Consider the following 15,247-nt stretch of genomic DNA (forward strand, 5'->3'; position numbering starts at 1 on the left):
TCCAGCAGTCTGTTTAGATTAGCTTCTAAGGACACGGGAGCACCATAACATCAAGCCCTACAAACCCACACCTGGCTACTCATTCGCCAGCTGCTGCCCTCTCAAACTGTACTTAATCTCTAATGAAATGATGGGCATGCCACTACACTGTACTGTAATTAGAGTGCAGCAATGGGATCAAGCCAGATGTTTCTAGTTGTAGGCTAGTTTTGACCAGGAAGTTACTACTATAACTACAGTATATAAGCATGTCAATCAGTCCAAACATAAAATCAAATAAAAAATCGAATCTAATAACATTTAATTTGTCACATGCACATGCACATACAACAGGTGTAGACCTTACAGTGAAAGGCTTACTTACAAGCCCTTAACCAACAACGCTTTAAGAAGTTTGAAGAAAAATAGAAAAAAGTAAGAAATGATTAAACGGCAGCAGTAAAACAACAATAACGAGGCTTTATACAGGGGTACAGAGGTAAGGTGTGAGGGTACCGGCTAGTGGAGGTAATTCAGGTAATATGTACATGTAGGTAGAGTTAAAGTGACTATGCATAGATAATAAACAGAGAGTAGCAGCAGCATAAAAGAGAGGAGGGGGGGCTTTGATTAGCTGTCCATGAGTCTTATGGCTTGGGGATAGAAGCTGTTAAGCTGAGCTGTACTCTGTAGTTCAAAGGATCACACCACCTTATCAGAATCTGCTCTCCAGGACCACAGGAGACGCACACAGAGAACAAAAGAATGGTGTGTGTGTGTGTGTGTGTGTGTGTATGTGTGTGTGTGTGTGTGTGTGCGTGTGCATACATGCGTGCAGTGTGAAAGAAAGAAAGAGAGACAGCATTAGAGTCATCTTCTGTGACTTGCCTTTCAATCTGCGACCCTATACTGTAAGTGCTCGGGGAAGTGCAGGTCGGGGGGAGGGGGACAAGGTTGGGGAAGCCAGTGGGTAACACAAGCTGCCGGGTGGGGAACACAATGGAACCGAGCGGTGACCCCTGTTGGGTCAGCAGCCATGACTGATAAACAGAAAGGAAATGGAACACAACAGGGTCATGGTCATTAATCACCAAACAGAAGAAAACAGACTGAACCTGTCCAATGGTAAATGCTTAGTTCCCTTTTCCGTTGCAAAAATGTTTTCCCTTGCATGCCCCAATGAACAGGACCTAGAACCGCTCTGCCTGCTGCATGGGGACAGGGGAACAAGATCATGTGACAGGCAGATTATCATGGCTCAAGGGCAGCGGGAGAGAGAGAGAGAGGCAACTGTGATGGTGAGATAATGCCCAGTAGACACAGACAGTGCAAATGTGGGGGAAATGTCAGTCAGCAAACAAGATCCTTTGCTGATACAAAAGGTGGATGGATGTGGCTCACAGAACGATGTTTGTTTGACTTTAGATTCAAAAGCATGACAATAAATATATTTTCTACAATATATTGCGGAGACAAATGACAAAAAAGGCTAATCCACACATGTAGTTGGAGCCATGTCCTACACACCTTTAGTTGTATTAACACAGCAATTAGATTATTGTTTGTTCTCAGATAATGTAATTGTGGCTAAATCTAGGCTAATCATCCTTAAATATCTTCAATAAAAGTATAGCCCTCTGTCCTACATTATAGGAGACTGTAGACTCTCTCACTGGCTGAGGCCAACAATGGTTTGTTACTCTATGTTAAACACTGAGCTAGGATTCATTCATGTTTTTGTTCCAGGTACACATTTTGGTCAGTAGCCTGTGGTTATGACAGGCTAAAGAGGGGTTTTTGTGTCTGTATGTGTGCACACACTGTAAGGACAGATTTAAAGGGATACTTCTGGATTTTGGCATGGTATCTGACTCTGTGGAAGTAGACAAATGGCCTCATTGCCAAAATCCTGAAGTATCCCTTTAAGTATTCAATACAACGCACCAAAAGGCCAATAGGTTAAAGCCACTTATAGCATCACTGAGGGGATTTCTGTGAAGATCCAAGCAATGTGGTTAACAAAAGGGTATGAACCCTTGAGTTTTATTCATCTTTATAGGCTGTGAAAGATGCTATCAATTCCTGCATAAAAGCACAGACGAACTGAATCGCTTGAAAAAGGCCAAATTTGAATTGTGTCTGCTGCACATGCAGCTTTTACAGCTGAAAAGTTACATTTGTTGAAGTTACTAATTTGAAGTTACAGATTTCTATGTGCTTCAAGTTAAAGGGGAACTTTAACGAAAATATATCATTTGATATTGTGATGCGACCTATATTATTGTAGGGTTAGAGGCACAATATCAAATTATGTAATTTCTACCTGAAAGTTCTGAATCTGAAAACCCAACACAACCAAACAGCATTTTATCTGTCCTGACCCCTATGATCTATGTGACTGATTCCCTGTCTAGGGTTAGTAGATTGAAACTAGAGCCTGCCCTGCAGGGAGATTTGACTGGCTTCTTCAATGATGCTGTGAAATGTAGGTTAATGTTGACCAAAAGACAGTGGCCATGTTCGAGAGCATCAAATCCATAATGCATTGTGGGTAAATGGTAACTGATTGATCTACAAATAATAATGACTAGTTATTTATGATGCAATGGGGGATTTGTAGATCAGTCAGTCGGCAGTCATCTGCACTGTCAGCTACAATGTTGAACAAGCCCCCTGTCAAGGGTTAGTAGGTTGAAACTCAAAGTCTGCCCTCCAGGGAGATGTGACTGTCTCCTCCAATGATGCTGGGAAATGTGTGCTAACGTTGTTGACCAAAAGACATTTAGGATATGAGATAAGTGGGTCTACTGGGAGGGCACATATAGTCCCGGGGACTCGACACCATGAAGAGGCCTGGTCTCTGACACAACCTATACAGTCCTTGCTTGCCTCACAGGCAACAGTTCAATAATTGATGCCTTCGCTTCATTGTCACCAAAATTTCATACCAAGAAAAGAGTGTCAGGCTCACCTTACTGATTAAGTCTGTCTGAAACTTTAATGTGCACCCCATCCTCTGCCGATTATCATGGCTCAAGGGCAGCGGGAGGGAGAGAGAGAGGCAACTGTGATGGTGAGATAATGCCCAGGGCCACGTAGACACAGACAGTGCAAATGTGGAGAAAATGTCAGTCGGCAAACACAATCCTTTGCTGATACAAAGGTGGATGGATGTGGCTCACAGAACAATGTTTGTTTGACTTTAGATTCAAAAGCACGACTTCAGTGTATTCAGTTTACACTGGGCTTTTCCTACAATATTTTGCGGAGACAAATGAAAGGAAAGGGTCATCGACATATATCCTACATGTGTTCAGTTGTACAGTATTAAAACAGCAACTAGATTATAATTGGTTTCTTAGATAAGGTTATTTTGGCTAAAACTAAGCCAGGGATGGGCAACTGGCGGCAGCCCCGCTTTTGAAGGCCCTTGGATCACATAGCAGCACTGAGGGAATTTCTGTGAAGATCCAAGAAATATGCTTTATAAAGGGGAACGAAGTCTTGAGTTGTATGTGTATTTATAGGCTGAAAGATGCTGTCAATTCCCCCATAAAAACAGAGACTGAAACCTTTGAAAACAGCCAAGTTTGAATTGTGTCTGCTGCACAAGCATCTTTTGCAGCTGAAAAGTTGATTTGAAGTTTTCTATGTGCTTCAAGTTAAAGGGAAACTTTAACGAAAATGGATCATTTAGTTAACTAGGCAAGTCAGTTAAGAACAAATTCTTATTTACAATGACGGCCTAGGAGCAATAGTTTAACGGTCTTGTTCAAGGGTAGAATGACAGATTTTTACCTCGTCAGCTCGGGGCTCCGATCTAGCAACCTTTCGGTTACAAGGCCAACGCTCTAACCACTAGGCTACCTGCCACCCCATATTGTGACGCAATCTATATTATTGCAGGGTTATGAGGCACAAAATCAAATTATATAATTTCTACCTGAAAGTTCTGAATCTGAAAATCCAACACAACCAAACAGCATTTTATCTGTCCTGACCCCCACGATTCATGTGCCTGATTCCTTGTCTAGGGTTAGTAGGTTGAAACTCAAGCCTGCCCTTCAGGGAGATTTGACTGGCTTCTCCAATGATGCTTGTAAGTGTAGGCTAATGTTGACCAAAATATATTCACGAGATGGGATAAGTTGGTCTACCGAGCACACACAGGCCCTGGACTTGACACAATGCATTAGGCCTGGACGTAGGTCTGAAGAGACTTGGTCTGACTCTGACACAACCTATACAGTCCTTGCTTGCCTCACAGGCAATGGTTCAATAATTTATGCCTTCGCTTCATTGTCACCAAAAAGGTCATACCTCACCTTACTGATTAAGTCTATCTGAAACTTTAATGTGCAACCCATCCTCCACCGCTGATAACAAATTGATGCAGTGGCTGGTGGGAACAAAACAGGCAATACCCATGGATACCCATGGAGGTGGATGTTCAAGTCCCCCTGCACTGTGCAAATTCCCTAGTCGCTGTTTACTCAGTCAGTGCTGCGCAACATTCAGAAAAACACAGATTTTCTTTGTTCTCTCTTGTTCTCATGCTGTTCCTCTTTGTCTCTATTGGGAACCAATCTAGTCTGTGGAAGTCACCCGATACTTGTCTATACAGGGATGAATGCCATAAAAGTTTCAAAAAAAGCCGCTTGTGACCTCAAAGGTCAAATAGGGTAGTGCTTATATTTGTCCTGCTTCACTGCATTTACAAGCAGGTAACCTGTACGAGTGTGAGACGTGACATAAAAAATGTTTTTTTGCATATCCAAATCTCCCTGAGTGGGTTCACGACCAGGGATCAGCGATCCTGGAGCATTTAGGATGAAGTGCTTTCCTCAAGGGCAGATCAACAGATTTTTCACCTTGTCAGCTCGGGGATTCGAATTAGGAAAATATATTTCACAGCGGTATAGATGGTACAACGATTCTCTACACAATGACGGCTTGTTTTGTCACATAAAATGAAATTAAGCAAACTATTAGAATTTTAGCAACCAGGAAATGGTGGAGCGATTTCTGCATGTTGCACCTTTAATAAATCAAATTCAAAAGTGTTGCACCATTCCTACTCCAGTGGAGGCTGGGGGAGGGGAACATTAGGGAGCACCTCCTCCCAATTTCTCCCTCCACCAGCCTCCACTGGCCAGTGCTAGAAAACTTGATCAGTCATCAAGAATAGTGAGAACAGGTGATTGGTTATAATAGAAGGCTAGACTACAGTAAGTAGACTAAAGCCAAATTGCATTAGTGATAATGCATGGTTGTACTGTAGACGAGACTACGCCTCAATCTGAAAGGTGCTGTAAAGGTCCAACCTGACAATGAGTTAATGGTATCGCTGTGTACAAGAAGACTGGCACTTTGTGGACTTTTCCAAATGAGGGAGCAGCATCAGATACTGTGAGACAGTCCACTATTTGACTGGTTAGTCGTTAGTTAATGGAGGCCATTTTAGGAGGCCCGTGCTGTCTGGGTTTAACTACAAGAGGTGTTGGCAGACGTGTCCTAACGTGCACCTAATCATTATGTGTAGGTAACAATTTGAGTGTAACAGTTAAGTTAGAGGGTCCGATTACAAGTGGCAGGATGACTCTTTGTAAAGTGTCCACATGCTGGGTGTCACTCAACACGTAGAATCGTTAATGAATGAACAGAAAATGATGGCCGATGTTCTCGTCAGAGGCAATAGGACGAACACCCACAGCATTTAACTGTTTGTTGGTACAGTGTGTTTCGTAATTTAGTCCCCCTGACCCTTCTAGTACATCATAGACTTACTCACTTGTATATGTCATATGTGGACTAAATATATCCCTTTAAGAGGTTGCAGAAGGCAAAATTGCAGCAGTTGTCCAACATTGACGATCAACAACAGTATATGTCTGATTAAACCATTTCCTTCTACTATATGTTCGATGAAGGACTGGGACTTAAGTGCTCTATTACAATTAAGGGATTACATCTGCTACCACTACTACTAATGTTCTGATAATGTTCTGCATGTCAGCTGCTACCACTACAACTACTGTTCTGATAATGTTCTGCATGTCAGCTGCTACCACTACAACTAATGTTCTGATAATGTTCTACGGATGTCATAAGGTGAACGCTCCAATTTGTAAGTCGCTCTGGATAAGAGCGTCTGCTAAATGACTTAAATGTAAATGTAAATGTACATTGATTATACGTGTTGCAAATTCCCTCAAAATGTAGCTCTAGGCCATTACAGTATCCATAGTAGGACAACATTTAAGTCATTTACATTTACATTTAAGTCATTTAGCAGACGCTCTTATCCAGAGCGACTTACAAATTGGTGCGTTCACCTTAAGATATCCAGTGGAACAGCCACTTTACAATAGTGCATCTAAATCTTTTAAGGGGGGTGAGAAGGATTACTTTATCCTATCCTAGGTATTCCTGAAAGAGGTGGGGTTTCAGGTGTCTCCGGAAGGTGGTGATTGACTCCGCTGTCCTGGCGTCGTGAGGGAGTTTGTTCCACCATTGGGGGGCCAGAGCAGCGAACAGTTTTGACTGGGCTGCGCGGGACAACCCGCTGAGACTGAGGCTGCCCTAATATGGGTACCATACTCTACAAGATGATTTTTGAATGAGAGTTCCATGACTAAACCTCTATCTCCCTATGAGACCGTGAAAGTCCATTTCTAACTCATTTTTACCCAATTCAACCCCTGGTCCCTCTGACAGCGCAATTAGCTCTAGTCTAGCCTAGAAAATATCAAGCAAAGATGTATCCATTGTCCACTCTATTTGGCCTATTTTTTTCTCTAGTTTTTCAAATAATTTCTTCAAGTCTGTGTGACCCAGTAAGTGAATGATACAGTAGTGTTAGTACCTGCTGTGCTGGCTAGGCAGCGAGGAGCCAGTGCCGGTAAGTGTGAGTAGCAGATAGCTAACTGACACATTAGCTTCTAGTTTTACTGGCCTTCTAGCAGATAGCTAACTGACACATTAGCCTCTAGTTCTACTGGCCTTCTAGCAGATAGCTAACTGATACATTAGCCTCCAGTTCTACTGGCCTTCTAGCAGATAGCTAACTGACACATTAGCCTCTAGTGGCCTTCTAGCAGATAGCTAACTGACACATTAGCCTCTAGTTCTACTGGCCTTCTAGTAGATAGCTGACACATTAGCCTCTAGTTCTACTGGCCTTCTAGCAGATAGCTAACTGACACATTAGCCTCTAGTTCTACTGGCATTCTAGCAGATAGCTAACTGACACATTAGCCTCTAGTTCTACTGGCCTTCTAGTAGATAGCTAACTGACACATTAGCCTCTAGTTCTACTGGCCTTCTAGTAGATAGCTGACACATTAGCCTCTAGTTCTACTGGCCTTCTAGCAGATAGCTAACTGACACATTAGCCTCTAGTTCTACTGGCCTTCTAGCAGATAGCTAACTGACACATTAGCCTCTAGTTCTACTGGCCTTCTAGCAGATAGCTAACTGACACATTAACCTCTAGTTCTACTGGCCTTCTAGCAGATAACTAACTGACACATTAGCCTCTAGTTCTACTGGCCTTCTAGTAGATAGCTAACTGACACATTAGCCTCTAGTTCTACTGGCATTCTAGCAGATAGCTAACTGACACATTAGCCTCTAGTTCTACTGGCCTTCTAGCAGATAGCTAACTGACACATTAGCCTCTAGTTCTACTGGCCTTCTAGCAGATAGCTAACTGACACATTAGCCTCTAGTTCTACCGGCCTTCTAGCAGATAGCTAACTGACACATTAGCCTCTAGTTCTACTGGCCGCCTCCTGGGCTCTGTTTCCATCTCCGCCCTTGTTCCTACATGATTTACAGCACCCTGTCAGGTTTCACGCTGCTAGTCTCAGGTTCTAGCCCCAGTATAACTAGATCCCACCATTACCAAAGCACATGGGCTCCCTGGTCTCAGTCTCTCTCTCTCTCCATTTCTATCTCTCTCTCCTCCAGGAACTCAGCAGCCACGTCAATTATTCAAGCCTAACAAGCTGTGGGAACACCAAACTCAATTGTTAATTTTAATTAAATCTCTCTCTTGTTCTTTGCTTTGAGCAAGAAGTGTTAATGCCAACACTCAATAAAAATCTATAAAAATGTTCAACAATGGCTGCACCTCCTGCACAGACTGAGACAACTGAATGTCAACACCCAGATACTCTCCAACTACCACAGCTGTCATATAGAGAGTGTGCAGACTGTCTGTTTCCTGGGCTGGTACACTGGGCTGTCAGCAGCCAACAAGGGCATCCTCAAGAGAACTGTTAACCTGGGGTCCAAGCTCTGTGGGCTGCAGTGCAAGGGGCTTCAGGGCCTCTATAATAGACAGGTACGGTCTTTTTGGGGGGTATTTTATTAGGATTCCCATTAGCTGTTGAAAATGCAGCAGCTACTCTTCCTGGGGTCCACAAGGGACAAGGCCAAACACGTTGTAGAGGATCCTACACACAATCTTGCCCAATGTTTTGAGATTTTGCCCTGTCACTGTTCAGCAGGAATAGGAGCAAGGCAAGTTTCATTCCGATGGCCATCAGGCTGCTGAACAGTGGGACATAGGACAGATGTAGGATGTTGAACAGTGGGACATATGACAGATGTAGGATGCTGAACAGTGGGACATAGGACAGATGTAGGATGTTGAACAGTGGGACATAGGACAGATGTAGAATGCTGAACAGTGGGACATAGGACAGATGTAGGATGTTGAACAGTGGGACATAGGACAGATGTAGAATGCTGAACAGTGGGACATAGGACATATGTAGGATGCTGAACAGTGGGACATAGGACAGATTTGGGATGCTGAACAGTGGGACATAGGACAGATGTAGGATGTTGAACAGTGGGACATAGGACAGATGTAGGATGCTGAACAGTGAGACATAGGACAGATGTAGGATGCTGAACAGTGAGACATAGGACAGATGTAGGATGCTGAACAGTGAGACAGAGGACAGATGTAGGATGCTGGACAGTGAGACATAGGACAGATGTAGGATGTTGAACAGTGGGACATAGGACAGATGTAGGATGCTGAACAGTGAGACATAGGACAGATGTAGGATGCTGAACAGTGAGACATAGGACAGATGTAGGATGCTGAACAGTGAGACATAGGACAGATGTAGGATGCTGAACAGTGGGACATAGGACAGATGTAGGATGCTGAACAGTGAGACATAGGACAGATGTAGGATGCTGAACAGTGGGACATAGGACAGATGTAGGATGTTGAACAGTGAGACATAGGACAGATGTAGGATGCTGAACAGTGAGACATAGGACAGATGTAGGATGCTGAACAGTGAGACAGAGGACAGATGTAGGATGCTGGACAGTGAGACATAGGACAGATGTAGGATGCTGAACAGTGGGACATAGGACAGATTTGGGATGCTGAACAGTGGGACATAGGACAAATGTAGGATGCTGAACAATGGGACATAGGACAGATGTAGGCACAATACATGGTCGGACAGTAGACTGCAGAAATTGAATAATTATTATCTTTCCAGTTTGAATGTATTATAGTGTTTTGTATCGTTTTGTGTATTTGTATGCTGGCTTCACAAAATGAAATTCCATGCATATCGTAAGGTATGGTATGTAGGGTGATGGTGTCATGATGTACGGTGTAACAGGACTCAGTCCACTAAGACAGAGAGGTCCCTTGACAGGGGAGTGAGGGGAGGAAGGTGAACCAAACAGGTGTAACATGTTAGAGGAGATGCTGTTGGGTCTAATGCTGTGCCAGCTCTCTTGTCTCTGCTGCTTGCTTTCAGGTCATTCCTGGAGTGGGGGAACGATTTCCAAATCATTTAATCAAGTTATCTCCTGTTATTGAAATATTTTATTTAAGCAACTTACAGTACATACAGTTAATTCATTAAATAATTGGGACAGTACCTTGTTTTTTGTTAATATGTCTTTTTAAGTATTTTATTTGTTCAAAGGACAGAGACAGTAGAAAGGGAGACAGATTTTTATTTAACCTTCATTTATCCAGGTTAGTCTCATTGAGATAAAAATCTATTTTTCAAGAGATACCTGGTCCAACCAAGACAACAGCAGGGGTGAACAATGTTTTAGACAAATATGTAACAACTGACAGACACCATCTTTTTTATTTTCAATTACAAAATCATGCAAGCGTCATAGATTAAAATAATCTATCATATGTATCACCGCATCAAGTCCGAATGACAATCACATTCCTCGGTAACGTGAGTCAACCAAACTTTTAATCTCCTCCAGGGAAACAAGCTCCTGGGATTTCAAGCTGGTCTGGAGAGGATTACAAGACCACAGAGCTGAGTAGCTAAAACACTTTTTGCCATGAGACATTCTGATTTTAGAAATGGTTAAAAGTAACTAGGAGTGAGACCATAATTGGTATTGCTTTTCTGACCTTATCAAAGAAGAACAGAGAGAAAGTGGCAGTTTTCCCAAAATTGCCTTATAGATCATAGTAGACCAATGTTTGAGCCTACATAGAGTCAACGAAGACCAGCCAACAGCACTATAGAGATCACAGTGGTGTGTCAGAAGCTTTTGGTTGGTAATTAACCTAAGAGCTGCATAATACACGGAATCAAGTGCCTTCAGGGTTGTGTTTAAGGTCTGCATATAAATGACATCACTGTAGTCCAAGACAGACAGGAATGTACACCGTACCAGCTCTTTTTTTGCCTCCAAAGAAAAACAAGCCTAATGCCGGTAATAAAAACCTATTCTCAACTTGATCTTCTTTACCAGGTTCTCAACATGATTAATGAAGCTCAGCTTCTCACCCACTCAAACTCCCAGATAATTGTAAGTCTTGACTTGCTCTATTGAATTTCCTTCCAAGGTAGTAATGGCATGGTTTTCAGAGAGTTTAGTATTGGAAAATACTATTGTATTTTGTTTTAGAGGAATTCAGAACAAGCTTCAAATCCTACAGATTCTGTTGAATGATGTTAAAAGCTGTTTGAGCTTTTACAAAATCCAAAGTCAAACTGCTTCCACTTGAATTGAGAACAGTGTCATCCGCACTACAATTTTACATCAACTGTCTCAATATGTCTCCCAATGTTGTTTATCTAGATAATGAACAACAGGGGATTTACAATTGATCCTTGAGGAACACCTGAGTGCAGCTCTATGATGTCAGACTTACAACCACCTGCCTTATTAAACTGGGTTCTATTTGACATGTAGTTCACAAACCACTGTAGAACATGACCGGTAATCCCAATACACTTCAGTCTCTGCACCAATACAGTATGGTCCACAGTGTCAAATGCCTTTGACGAATCTATTAACATGGCACAATGCAACTTCTTATGCAGAGCACAGTGAATATCATCCAAAACCATACATGTTGTTGTAACAGTGCTGTGGCTTGCCCTGAAACCTGATTGCAAACCACTCAAAATATTGTTTTCCTGGAGGTAGTCTTTAAGCTGCTTATTGACTAGGATCTCTGTTACTTTTGCCATAACAGACCATTTTGATATGGGCCAATAGTTACTCTATAGAATGGGAACACCTCCTTTCAAAACAGGTAGGACAAAAGCCATCCAATCATCAGCCGAATCAGACCTTCTTGCTTTAGCCCACACAGTATTCCATTTCCTTATGATTTTAGCTAGTTCACCTGAGAACCAAGGGTTGTCTCTGCCCTTAACTATGCATTGTTTGAAAGGGGCATGCTTGTTGCATACATCCTGGAATTCTTTGTGGAAGTAAGAGAAAGCTAATTCAACGGAGGGAGACAGAGGTAGGATTCGTAACCCCACTGCCAGCGGGTATGTGTGGTCCGGCAGCAGCACTACCACAAGACCAGACTCTGGTACGTTGACATTTGCATAGCTACTCAAATATAACCACTCTGTTTTTTTCTATTGGGTTCTGCCACTAGAAACCAACCCATAGCCCTAAACATGTAGTTCCAATGGCTCAGTGGGTAGAGCATGGTGCTGGCAAAACCAGGGTTTGAGTCCCGCATGGGCCACATATACTGAATAAATGTGACATACTGTATACGCACACACACAGCCTAGAAACAGTAGAAAAGAAATTCAACCTTTACTGTGAACGTGCACATACACAAAAACCCATACAAGTCCCCGTGTGTGTGTGTGTGTGTGTGTGTGTGTGTGCGTGCGTGCATCCGTCTGTGTGAATGCTGTATGACTGTCAATGTCAACAGTTCTGTAAGTCACATTGGATAAAAAAACTGCTAAATGCCTATCTTATTATTACTATGGTAGACAGCTGGACTGAGCAAATACAGTATACAGGAAGACTAACTGGAAAAAGGAAGACAGACAGACACACATTCATCCTTTTGTGTGTACACACCACATACACATGCTTAGAAACTCACTGTACACCTGTCCTGTCTGCACCTAGTCTCAACAATAATAAACGCAGACTACCTTGTCATTGAAGACAGGTGATACTGTCCTTTGGTCTCAAATACACACACATGCACACACACGCACGCACACACTCACACCTACACACACACCTCTTATTTTTCTACCTCTGTGTTTAGCCTACTGCGAGATATAAATTATGCCAAATGAAATAACCAATGGGATGGATGATTCCAGGCTCTGCTGAACTCCACATGTCCAGAAATATTCAGCTGGGGCCTAGAGTGTTTCCTGGTCCGGTCACATATTCAGGGGGACTGGGCTAGTGGGCTCTAATGATGAGATGTCTAGGAGTCTATCAGAGATGTGCTGCTGTGTCATAGAGATTGAGGACTCATCATGGATTTAAACCGTTTTAGCTTGGACATTGCCATTGAGTGCTTCCACCATGCTTCCGCCATTTTAAAGTAGTCAAAGTAGTCAACTGGGTGGGGCTTCCTATGGGTTGCAGCCTCAATCAAACTGCCCATGCTGTCACAGACACTATAATAGCACAGATATAAAGATGAGTCCTCTATCTATCTCTATGTGGTATGCTGACACCTTTCCCTTTCCCTACTTCTCCAGATGTCTTCCTGGTGGTAGGAGGCCCTCTAATGGAGGCACGATGGAGTGCAGTAGAACAGTATTTCAGGATTCCTCCTGAGAATCAGTGGTGATTTTAGCATGTAAATCTTGGTGGGGCAAACTAAACATTTTTTATGCATGCCAGCAAAGACACAACACAACACTAAACAATACATTCATTGCACTATAACGATGACAAACTGTGCACACAAACTGTTCGGGCCTACACAAAGCTGTTCCAACAGCAGAGCTTTGTTTTCAGCACCACGGAGTGAATCCTTACCACCACAACATCAGCGGAGCCTTGTCTGGCAGCGAAACAGTTCATTCAGCCTCATTTACTGCCTTTAAAAAAAACATGCAATGCAAATAGTCCGGATAGCCATTTGATTAGCTGTTCAGGAGTCTCATGGCTTGGGGGTAGAAGCTGATATGAAGCCTTTTGGACCTAGACTTGGCGCTCCGGATCAGCTTGCCGTGCGGTAGCAGAAAGAACGTTCTATGACAAGGGTGGCTGGAGTTAGGGCCTTCCTCTGACACCGCCTGCTATAGAGGTCCTGAATGTCAGGAAGCTTGGCCCCAGTGATGTACTGGGCCATACGCACTACCCTCTGTAGTGCCTTGCGGTCAGAGGCCGAGCAGTTGCCATACCAGGCGGTGATGCAACCAGTCAGGATTTTCTCGATGGTGCAGCTGTAGAACTTTTTGAGGATCTGAGGACCACATTTTTTCAGTCAACCGGGGGGGGAAATGGCGTTGTCGTGCCCTCTTCACAACTGTCTTGGTGTGTTTGGTCCATGATAGTTTGTTGGTTATGTGGACACAAAGAACTTGAAGCTCTCAACCTGCTCCACTACAGCCCGTCGATGAGAATGGGGGCGTGCTCGGTCCTCCTTTTCCTGTAGTCCACAATCATCTTCTTTGTCTTGATCACTTTGAGTGAGAGGTTGTTTACCTGGCACCACAATGCCAGGTCTCTGACCTCCTCCCTATTGGCTGTCTCATCGTTGTCTGTGATCAGGACTACCACTATTGCGTTGTTGGCAAACTTAATGATGGTGTAGGAGTCATGCTTTGCCATGCAGTCATGGGTGAACAGGGAGTACAGGAGGGGACATAGCACGCACCCCTGAGGGGCCCCCGTGTTGAGGATCAGATGGGAAAGGGCAGTGTGGAGTGCAATAGAGATTGCATCCTCTGTGGATCTGTTGGCGCGGAATGAAAATAGGAGTGGATTTCTGGGATAATAGTGTTAAATAGGAGTGGGTTTCTGGGATAATAGTATTGATGTGAGCCATGACCAGCCTTTCAAAGCTCTTCATGGCTACAGATGTGATTGCTACGGGTCGGTAGTCATTTAGGCAGGTTACCCTGGTGTTCTTGGGCACAGGGACTATGGTGGTCTGCTTGAAACATGTTGATATTACAGACTCGTTTAGGGACAGGTTGAAAATGTCAGTGAAGACATTTGCCAGTTGGTCAGCGCATGCTCAGAGTACACATCCTGGTAATCCGTCTGGCCCTGCGGCCTTGTGAATGTTGACCTGTTTAAAGGTCTTACTCACATTGGCAACGGAGAGCGTGATCACACAGTCGTCCGGAACAGCTGATGCTCTCATGCTTACCTCGAAGCGAGCATAGAAGTAATTTAGCTTGTCTGGTAGGCTCGTGTCACTGGGCAGCTCGCGGCTGTGCTTCCCTTTATAGTCCGTAATAGTTTGCAAGCCCTGCCACATTCGACGAGCGTCGGAGTCAGTGTAGTACGATCCAATCTTAATCCTGTATTGACGCTTGCCTGTTTGATGGTTCATCTGAGGTCATAGTGGGATTTCTTATAAGCATCCGGGTTAGAGTCCTGCTCCTTGAAAGCAGAAGCTCTACCCTTTAGCTCAGTGCGGATGTTGCCTGTAATCCATGGCTTCTGTTTGGGGTATGTAGGTGCGGTCACTGTGAGGACGATGTCATCGATACACTTATTGATGGAGCAGCAGGGGGCGGCAGGTAGCCTAGTGGTTAGAGCATTGGGCCAGTAACCCAAGCTGATTGAATCCCTGAGCTGACAAGGTAAAAATCTGTCGTTCTGCCCCTTAATAAGGCAGTCAACCCACTGTTCCCCGGTAGGCCGTCATTGTAAATAAGAATTTGTTCTTAACTGACTTGCCTAGTTAAATAAAGGTTGAATAAAAAAATGAATTGATGAAACCAGTGACCGATGTGGTGTACTCCTCAATGCCTTCGGAAGAATCCCGGAACATATTCCA

This window comes from Oncorhynchus nerka, linkage group LG26 (assembly GCF_034236695.1).
Source record: "Oncorhynchus nerka isolate Pitt River linkage group LG26, Oner_Uvic_2.0, whole genome shotgun sequence".
NCBI lineage: Eukaryota > Metazoa > Chordata > Actinopteri > Salmoniformes > Salmonidae > Oncorhynchus > Oncorhynchus nerka.